Source organism: Nannobrachium achirus, assembly GCF_963921795.1.
Source record: "Nannobrachium achirus genome assembly, chromosome: 7".
Lineage (NCBI taxonomy): Eukaryota > Metazoa > Chordata > Actinopteri > Myctophiformes > Myctophidae > Nannobrachium > Nannobrachium achirus.
The window spans coordinates 15824031-15835224 of NC_137816.1; the positions used below are offsets into that span (position 1 = coordinate 15824031).

The 11194-nt window shown below is 41.6% G+C and overlaps 1 protein-coding gene across 1 annotated transcript in view; it reads right to left on the reverse strand.

The window, feature by feature from the left end:
* hipk3b (homeodomain interacting protein kinase 3b) overlaps positions 1-11194 on the reverse strand; it is a 66142-nt gene that overhangs the window by 43472 nt on the left and 11476 nt on the right. The gene's annotated exons all lie outside the window — the stretch shown is intronic.

The following is an 11194-nucleotide window of genomic DNA, read 5'->3' on the forward strand; positions in this document are numbered from 1 at the left end:
CAAGGAACTATAATGTCTCCACCAATAGAGAAGGGTACTTTTTTACATCTATAAATTAAGGCAGGGGATAGTTTTTCCTTGTTCCTCTTGTAGAACACAATGTTATTGGCTGTGTTGTTTACTCTGTCTGTTGCTAACATCAGTAGGCTGAGAGACAGCCTTGATGAATGATTGATGAGCATTGAGCATGCTTAGCAAAGTGAAAGATGGCAGACAGAAGCTATGTACCTGAGAGGAGATAGGTTGACCATACCAACGCCCACGGACACAGGACACCCAATAAACCATCCAGGGGCGTCAATTGGGTATGGCAGGGGTATGCAGCTGCCATACCCTGGGTCCAGGGGGTAAAATAAAAGTTACTTTTAAATATAAATCCATGAATGTCTCTTTGTCTATCTGCGCTTGCAATTACAACTACATATGCAAAATTCAACAAAATGGTCACTTTAACAAGGTATTATAATTATATTCTCCACACTTGTTTTCTCCCCATCTTGACAAAATGGTATATTCCCAGGTTCCACAGGTCAGCTGCACAGGTGCAATGCATTATTGTTAATTGTGGCACGTTTACTAGCATGCCAAGTTTAGCTGCACTTGAACAACCGTTCCAGGCATCCAGCCCAAGAAACTGTAGAAACTAGGGCTGTCTTCGACACAGGATTTATGAAGTCGATTCGAGTCGCGGGGGTTAAAGTTGTACTATGTAACTTTTTTTATAAAACAAATCTTAAAATTCTCCTAACTATTAAATCACAAAAGTTTTAGAAGATCCGCGCCGTGAATTTCAGCCTGTAAAGCCTTCTCTATATGTAAACTGAGATCCTTGCCGTGGACCGGATCTCGCGCCAAAATTGCGTCATCACACTACCGGCCAATCACAGCGAGGGTTATACAACTGCCGGCCAATCACAGCGCATCTTGAAGTGGGGTCGCTATGGCAGCCATATTTGTTGTCGCCCGTTTGTACCATCCCTTCTCTAGGTAATTTCGCCTACCAGGCAGGGTGAAGGAGTCCGTATCTCTGGAATTACTGAACGCACAGGAACAAGGGACCCCTTAAAAGATAGATCTCAGCGAGGTGGAGGCAGACGCGGGGGTCTGAAGGTACGAAAAACGGACGAAAGACGCGGACGCGGTTTGCTATAGGGCTAATGACCACTAGTTGGGCAACTTACACAGTATGGCTTTAATCCGACGCGTCGACGAATCGTCTACTTTGTGTAAAAAAAAAAAAGGAAAAAAAAGTGTTGCTTTAAACCACGTCAACATAATAGAATAATACATTAAGAGATGAATTGAATACACAGTGTTTTCGGTGATATCAAATGTTATCTGCATAGCAGTGTACAACCATAGAGTTATAACACACCGTTAAAACAAATAAAACATCTCCGCTGTTTCAACTCTGCCCCGTCTCTCTGCACTGTCTGCAGCGTGCAGTAGAGATGAGACATTCGCGAACGATTCCGCTCTCTTGAACGGCTCTTTTAAATGAACGATGGGATCCAGTCCGCAGTCACGGGACACAGAGCACTGACAGAGTAATGAGTCAGTGTCGAGAACGGAATCATTTCAGAAACTGATCATAAAAAGGGGGAGGCACAGCTCCCGCTTGAGCCAGCAGTGTGGACATGTCATGGACGCAAACACAGCGAAACACAATCATTCATCATGGATTACAACACTTTACAATTCAGAAGCACTTTAATTAGAAAATGTAACTTGTAGCCTACACTTGTGTATGTTAATTTGACTTTAGAAGATTGTTTACTACTTCGTGGACGCGTTTGTGCTGTGGCAGGTTATTTAATATGGGATTTTGACAGCGTGCTTCCTCCTCTTAACGGAACACTGTCCCGGCTCTGAATGTTTTAACGAAGCGGCGGTTCTGAACCGTTCTGGCCGTTCCGTCTCACTTTCAACCCGACGCTGGTGCGAGACAATAAATAACTGTTCGCCAATTGCTACTTCTCATTGGAAGTACATGACACCACACCAGTCCAGCAGTGCACCGCAGTACTGGCAGTAGTAGGCTATAACTGGTGATATAAAAAAATATATATTTTTGCTTCGACTCAAACAATTGGCGTCGATTCCCGGGGCTTAAAACGACGCGTCGATTCGTCGATTTTTAGAAGACACCCCTAGTAGAAACCTGTGCAAAAAACTGACAAAAGTCTTGTTGTGAAAATAGCCGATCTACATGCTCACAACGCCTCGCGTAGATCTGCTATTTTCACAATAGAACCGTGTTATCCAAAATGTAATGCCTATTTTACATGAGGACTCCCATCTTTGCCATACCCTAGCTTTTGCTGAACTGACGCCACTGAAACCATCGGTGCTCCTGTATAAATATGCACAGGCACAAATGCACAACGGAGATTGTGTCTGTTTGACTTTTAACACCTAGCAACAAGCAACTGACAAAACAAAGAAAATAAACAGTGACACACAATCAAAACACAAGCATAAGAATGAGAGCTAGCATACGTTTATCAGGACTCCAAATGGGACAGAGATGAAGGCCAGGTAGACGATCTGCTAATAGTCCGCAGGATACACGTTTGGGAGTTATTAAGGTTCCCTTGGAAACCGCCATGGCGGGGGACAGAACGTTTACAGTGTGTCATCTCTGTTCAATCAGGACATGTGACGCTAAGTGGGCAATTCCTCAAATAATCAAATATTACACAGTACATCTGCACTGACGTCATGTTAGTGCGTCAGCTATTGGAACAAGGTGAAAACACAAGGCCACAGACAGATGAAAGAGCAACATGCCCCTGCAGCATTCCGGCAGGGCATCCATAGATATAGGTTTGTTTTTGTTGCTGAATGTACCACAACTGTGACATAAGATAAGACAACATAAGGTGTCATAGCAGCAACAGCACTAGGATTGAAACACAGGAGAGGTACAAGTAAAAGTAAAGGTCCTCTCGTACGTTTATTTCATGAACCAATTATTAGGTGGCGATAAAGCTCCATATTTCAAAACAAGGTCCATTTTCACTGGTCTGTGAATAAAAGAATCAACCTGTAAAAACAACAGAAACAGAATGGCTGACAGTCCGCGCGCCAGGGCATAATTAACCAAATCTTCCAAGTCCCACTGGATTACAGCTACAATCTGGCTCAACAAACATATCTTGGAGTACAGAAGGCTAACGGGGTCAGTGCTTCACCAATAACAGTGTCAATGAGGGGAAATGGTAGCCTGGCCAATCAGTGTCTGTGCTGAGGGCCCTGTGATTCACAGAAGCTGATTGACTCTTCCACTTTTTGGTTTTGAGGCCAGACCGGTCTGCAAAAAAACACATGATAATGTGAATTTGCACAACTAGGATGGCTTACCAGACAATCAAAATGGTAAACTAATTAACCACATGAACCCTAGCACCCCCGTTCTGAGGCGAACCTTTGGCAATAAATAGCACATCTATAAGCTCACACAACGTGTTTTTTGACAGCAAATTTTGATTTCGTTTTAGTGAATCTTTTGAATAAAATGTAATTTAGTTTTAGTCATAATTTTAGTCACCTGAAAAGTTTTTGTTTCAGTCTAGTTTTAGTCGACTAAATATCATAAGATTTTAGGCGACTGTATCTACAGTTGATTTAGTCAACTAAAATGTATTTTGGCAGGCCTTGACGGCAGCGTAATGACTGATTTTACACTTGGTTGTGTGCTGCTGCGACGCGTTGTGAGCTTGTAGAACGGCTATTTTCAGCACGCAACGCTGGAGAGCAACCAAACATAAAATGACTCTCTTCTCCACCAGTCCCTCCCCAACATTTTAGTCTAGTTTTTATTTTGTTGACGAAATTGTCAATATATTTAGTCTTAGTTTTAGTCATCACAGTTTAGTTTTTATTTAGTTTTCGTCAGTGAAAAAAACGCAGTCGACAGTTTTTTGTCATAGTTTTAGTTGACAAAATCAACACTGATCTGAGTGCACAGTAAAAGACTACAGTACATTTTACGTCAAAACATCTACTGTAGCTGAGAGGATGAGGCTATCAGAATTAATACATTAACTCACTACACAAGATATATTTTGGTCTCTGTCTGTGCACACGTACACCATCCACTCTCTCACCAACTCATATACATACACACACAAAATACAAAACAGCTGACGATAGATTTGGTTGACCTTGAACACGCAAGTGAGACCTCTCAAGCATTTCACTCTGCCCCTCTTTCATTCTGGCTGCCCATGCACTTCACCATCTATAGAAGTCAAACCACACTGGCTGCTATGGCTATTTTAAGCACCTTTCCTCCCCTTTGCCCTGCAACACCACACCCGTATGTTGTGGGAGCTCCTCTCAGTGAGACGGTTATTGAACATATAATGTCAAGATCCTAATCAAGTGCGTGCACGTGTTTGGATTATCAACAATGTAGACATCAGTCACATACTACAAATACCATACAGTATACTGATGTTCAATTCAACTTAATTCCAAAAGTGAACATAAAATCTAAAATCGGTGTGAAAATTGTAGGCTAATACCACTCCACTCAAGAGTCATGTAACGTTTCATTTCCGTATTAGTCGTGATTAGCAGAGGGAGAATGTTTTGTATTATCCTAAATGCAATCTTACTGGCTACAGAACACAGGAAATTAACAAAATCCGTCGAAGTCGAAGGTTGTGATGTTTACATTTAGTATTCTAGCAGAGCAACAAGTATAAGAGGCGAATTCAGAAAAGCATTGCGTAGCGTTCGCAACCGCCAAACATATGTAAATATCACAGACAGACAGACAGACAGACAGACAGACAGACAGACACACACACACACACACACACACACACACACACACACACACACACACACACACACACACACACACACACACACACACAATGGCAGTTTATGGGGGTTACTCAAATGGTTAGGTCACCTTCATTCACCAAAACTAGGTGAACGAAGCAATACACTTACAACCATTTATTTTTTAGATATCTTGTTTGGGAACCAAGTGTTGGAAAAACAGTCAGAAGGACATTGCCATCCATAGAGCCCTGCAACTAGTGGAGCTAAAAAGCACCATATACAGTGTACTCTAAAAGTGAATGAGTAGGATTCAACCATATGTGCCACGATTAATTTGGACATTTCCACAAGCAATATAACTAGTAAGACGCCTCAGGGCGACAAGTGAAAAGCGCCCTAAAGGGCAAGGTCACGCCATGTCTTGGCCGTCTGGCCAGTGTTGTATATCGGACCAGTTCCCCATACAGTATATGGATATGAAGTCCTGTTAGATATGGCCTTAATATTGATGACATCAGGGATCTCCATCATGGGCATAGAGTGGTTCCCATGACATCACAACATACAATCCCTTTTATGCCCATACATGGAGATCTCTGTCTGAACCAGCCACACCACTGTGATGTCGCCTGTTTATGCCCATATATGGATATCCCTGCTCTGAGTATCTGACATCACTGTGATGTCAACTGTGATGTCACAGTGATGTGTCAGGGGAACCACAGTGTCTGGCGTTATCCCTGCTCTGAGTATCTGACATCACTGTGATGTCACCTATGATGTGTCAGGGGAACCACAGTGTCAGGCGTTACACATACATACGGACAAGCTGTGCCGGTTCTGACAGTATGCTGTTATGCTAACATTTATTTACTTTATTGCTACTACTTGTGTCAAACAACCATGGAAATATTTTTACTTCCACAATGTGTTCGTTTATCATCTCCATCTGTGCCCATTTGTCAAGGAATAGTGGAACGCACTCACCACCCTATTCATACCAGATACTAATGGAAAACATGTCAAACTATCTTTTGTTACATTTAAAACACATAGCCGTTACAGTAGGATCTGATCTGTAGAAAATAAATAAAACAAACTAAAGAATCTCATTGTCAGTTCTTTCCTCTCCCCTTTCCAATCACAATCCTGGGCGTGATGAAAATGAAAGTCACCTGAAAGGCATAGTGTCATCCAATTGATTTCTGCCAACAGTGGGCCTTAATGGCAAACTACTCATTAAGGGCGACTTTCCTCATTTGATTAACAAAAGTTATATGGCACGTTGTTCACATCATTCATGATATAGCTTGCCTTTGGGAAGGACATTAGGTTGGATATAAATCCTCATTGAACCTGCTCCTTTCGGACACGATTTGCATTAACACCAGTGAACAATATCCATTTGTAGGAAAACCTCATTATCATTCCATGTCTCTCCACCAAAGACAGAAACGTTGTAAGCTGTGTAAATTGCATCAAGAAAAATAGAGCCGAACAAAGCGGACAAACGATAGTCACAGCAGTCGTGCAGTTAACTTCCTTTTCCCACAGAAAGTCAATAAAAGACTGTTGCTATTCTGAGCAACTTCCCGAAATTTGGTGCATTTACCAGAAGTGAGTGAATATGAGTCTGTTCATTAACACAGGACATTGCTTCTGCAAATAAACCTCTAAATGAAAGGCCCTGTGGCAAATCAAATGCAATAAACAATAAAATAAAATGTAATCCAATAGCAAATCAAAAACAGTCATCATGCAATCAACAGCCTGATCAACTGCTGAATGTGTGGACTGTAACAAGCAGCATTGTGGTTCTTAGTGTAAAAGTATGTGTTGTTCTGCTTTTCCCAAGAACTGCAGAAATATTACAGGTCATGGCAACTGTTCACTTCTCACCTCTGTAAGAGAGCAAATCTACAGTGACTGCAAACAAAACCAGCTATTTGCATGTTCCGTCCACAGCACACTGCTTCAATGGCTCATTGTGTGGGCCGCAAAGAAATATTCAAATGTCATGTAAATGCCTCTACCAAAACAGAATGATATCACTGAACTGAATGTTCCTTACTGACAGGAAAGCCCAGTCCATCGTTTCTCATCACCTCTGGCTCTGACACCAAGAACAGTTGTTCTTAAAGTCTCATCAGCCCTGGATGTAACATACCCAACTCTAGGGAGAGAATGATATAAACATTTCAAGTCACGATTATTGTGACCAAAATAATAGCGATAGCAAACAAAATCTCTTATTGTTCTTAAAAAATAAACTGACTCAGAAGAATCCAAACAGACAGCTACTCAGCACATAATTCAAACTTTCATAAACATAATCAATTCTCAAAATGCAGCGAGAGCCAAGACATCAATTGACAAATAATAGTTAATGAATTTGCAAACTCAAACACAATGAAATACAATAAAAACAGGACATGCATGCAATTCATCTAAGCATTAATTGACTTCTAAAATGGCCATATTTCAAAGCATTAGCAGCAGTTCTGAACTATAAAAATGTGCTTAGTTCCATGGAAAACTACTCTATGGTACTGCCAAGTTGCCAAATGTCTGCAAGGTAGGCTGCGTTTGTTTATGGAGCAGCCTCAACTTTTGATGACATTGCAGAATAAGAGTCCTGAGACAGAGTTGGTAATGAAATCAGATTTTCAAGATAGGTGAGAACACAAATATCCAAGTGTAGCGGTAGCCTCACTAGCCTGCTCAATCTTCTTCTCTGAGCTGTTTTTTGTTTTGTTTTTTCGCACTGTTTTTTTTACTTTGCACTATTAGGTTGGAACTATTGCTGTATTGACTTTGACCTCTAAGGACCTTCCAGGGAGAGTGCTCATGTGCGTCTTGCAGTGACACGCTGCCTAGTTTCTTCTGCTCTGAGCTGTTTCTGTTGTTTTTTTCGCACTGTTTTTCGACATTGCACTATTCCAATCCAATCCGATTGGATTGCACTATTAGGTTGTGTTGGTAGTTTCTGAGTATTTGTCTTGTTTAACAATGACAGTGAGATACTTGTTGCACTAACTAGCATTGACTGCTTTGGTCTCTTTTTTGTAAGACACTTTATGTATATATACTTATATTTAATTCGCCCCCTCTATTGATGCACCTTCTCTTTTTGGTACTGTACTGCTCTTGTTTTTTACTCTTATCTATCTTTTCCTACTTCTCTGTAACTTTGTAAATAACTGTATACTGCTGTGCTACAACTGGACAACTGAATTTCCCCCTTGGGATAATAAAGGTATCTATCTATCTATCTATCTATCTATCTATCTAATCAAAATCAGTCTAGTTCACACACACTATAGCCAAGAACAGTTTAAATTATAATAAGTTTGTCAACAGCTCTGATGGGTGCTGGGTGTTTTTCCCCCATTAACCTTGAAGATTTTCCCAATGGACCCATAAGAGTGCACTTGTACACGCTCACAGTTACAAATGGATAAACAGTTAACACTGAGGTTTTACTGTGTACATTAATCAGCTAAGATATACAATTATATCAGACAACTTCCAAGTCAATAGAAAGCGTTTTACAATCCTTGCATCAATGATGCAGCCAGATCAGATTAAATAATGTAAGTTACTTAGATGTCTGGTTTGCCCGACAAAAATAGTTCTGGTTCATTTGCATAATTATTCACACGATAATGTCATGGTTTTAGACTCACAACTGGTTGTTTTGCATTTTTGGTAGTTCTTAATGCTGACAGCTCAATAGAGCCAGTAAGAGTGCTGCTTGACTAAATACAATTACCCAATGGTAACCCAACACACAAGCACAGTTCAGGATAATTTCAGAAAGGATGATGACAAAGGTGTCTGTACATTTTGTGAAACAGTGCTCAAATACACAGCGGGAGCATTCAAGCACCCGTGTCCAAGCAGACAAAACAGGAAGGCAACAAACAACAACCATGTCCATGTTCATGCAAGGGGCAGCATCATATCCCCCCATATTATATTACTATTAACATTATCGGTGAATGTGTCGGTGTATTTTGAAAGGAGTCTAAATAAATACCATTCTGATACATTTTGCATTGGTTATGTGGGTCAAATAACTGTATTTCAGCCTTACTAACCATTTATTAACCAGATAATGATGTTGGCCAACCTGTGGCAAAACTAGGCTATGCGTTATGCCTGACTGGAAAAACAGCTTATTGCGTATTCAAGAAGAGATATTTGACAAAGAAAAGGCCTGACGTTTCCCAGGCATTTTTAAGGAAAGGTTTGAGTGTGCACAACACTTGTGGCAAAGAATATAGATGATTTAACATGGACTCAGACATCTGTTACTTGCCTTTTAAATGATCTGTTTTCAGAGATTTCTAACTTAAACGCTACATCTTTATTATACAATTGAGCAAGAGCCGCATCCCACTTCCAAGCCCATTCACGCCCACTTTGCATCCACTTCAACTCAACTTCAACTCAACGGTAGGGAGAAGAACGTACGGGGTAGGGAGAAGAACGTACGGAAAAATACCGCCCATAACTCTGCCGTCCGCTCATTCGCTAATCGCTAGGATCAGGGGCGTCACTTGGGTATGGCAAGGGTATGCAGCTATATATCCATGAGTCCCACAACAAGAAGAGTATCAACACGTATTTTTTTCTCCAGTGACAATGACGACCATAAGCCCAACTACAGCATGTTGCCATACCTTTGCTTTTTCTGAACTGACGCCACTGGCTAGGATCCCGATACACTTCCACAGCACAGACGGAAAGTTACAGCAGAGTCCCACAACAAGAAGAGCATCAACACGTATTCTTTTCTCCAGTGACAATGACGACCATAAGCCCAACTACAGCACAAAAAGGTACTGGCAATTTCTTTCTGTAAGAAAAGCACACGCGCTGCTGCTGTCTCTGTGTGCATGCATGTCCCCACTATCTGCTCTCTAAAATGTACACCTACTTGAGTAAAAGCACAAAAGTAATGCTATTCGCTACCACCCTACAACGGCCGCTTGTGTGTGTGTGTGTGTGTGTGTGTGTGTGTGTGTGTGTGTGTGTGTGTGTGTGTGTGTGTGTGTGTGTGTGTGTGTGTGTGTGTGTGTGTGTGTGTGTGTGTGTGCGCGCGCGCGTGCGGGGCGAGGGGGACTAGACAGGAGCGCCGCTTGCGGCGCGACTTTCTAGTACTGTACAAACCTCCGTTTACTGGGGGGATTGGGCTTCTCTCTACATCAAATCTCTTCTCCAAAATAGTCTCATAACATGTCACAATCACAACACCAAATGTTCATCTACTAATAAGAAGCGTTTGGCCACATTATCCTACCATTTAAAGCCACTCATACGCCCATAACACCAACTCACTCCCCATACTGCCATAATCCTACACCCCCCAATCGACCTCCATACCCCCACCCCAGATCCCTTTGAAAGTTGATAAAGTCTTATATTCTAATAGGTTAGCCTTGTTTGTTAATGACCATCCTCAACAATAGGTAAGGCGTGTGTATTGCTGACCGCCTGATTTACAATCAGCCATCTCTGAGCCAAAACAGAGACTTGAACTATCACAAGCTGCGGTTGGCTGTATCATTTTTCATGCAAGCTTGACTGATGTTGTTCTTTGTGGCAATGGAAAGTTAATTGTCTCTAAGATCATCCATTTTGGCACTGGTGCAGGACAAATGTTAGAACAGAAAAAGGAACAAACAACAGCTTGCTGATCCAATACTTTTACTGTGCAAAAACATGGACAACGCTTCGACCGGTAACAAATCTGACTCTTCTGTAGATCTGTATTCTGTACCAGTACACAACATGTACAAGTCCAACCTAAACCTTAGTTCTTGGATATCAAGGTAGTCAAAGGCAACAACATTCTGGCTACCAACCTGTTATGGCAGCCCACAGATAGGAACACTCTTCTCTGCTGTGATTCCTATCATCCTACATCCTACAAAAGAGACTGCCAATCAGTCAATTCAACAGATTAAGGATGATTTGGAGCACTAGACAGACAGACAGACAGACCTCAATGCCCACCGTGTGTGTGTGTGTGTGTGTGTGTGTGTGTGTGTGTGTGTGTGTGTGTGTGTGTGTGTGTGTGTGTGTGTGTGTGTGTGTGTGTGTGTGTGTGTGTGTGTGTGTGCTGAACAATCTTTGAAACTATAGTTGTAAATTAAAGAGGGCTTATTGTACACCATCTTTATCTGATGAGAGACCACAGGGAAACTAGAAGCCAGAGGTCCACTCACAGTCTGTCTGAGTGTGAAGCAGAGGTACAGAGTAGACCAGACACTAAACTGGGTCACTCCTTACATAACAGCTGATATTATTTGAGGCCGGTTTCTCTAAACCAAATCTCAAGCATTTGCAGGGTGCAGCCAAGGTAATTTGTCCTGCTGACTTTTTCCATGTG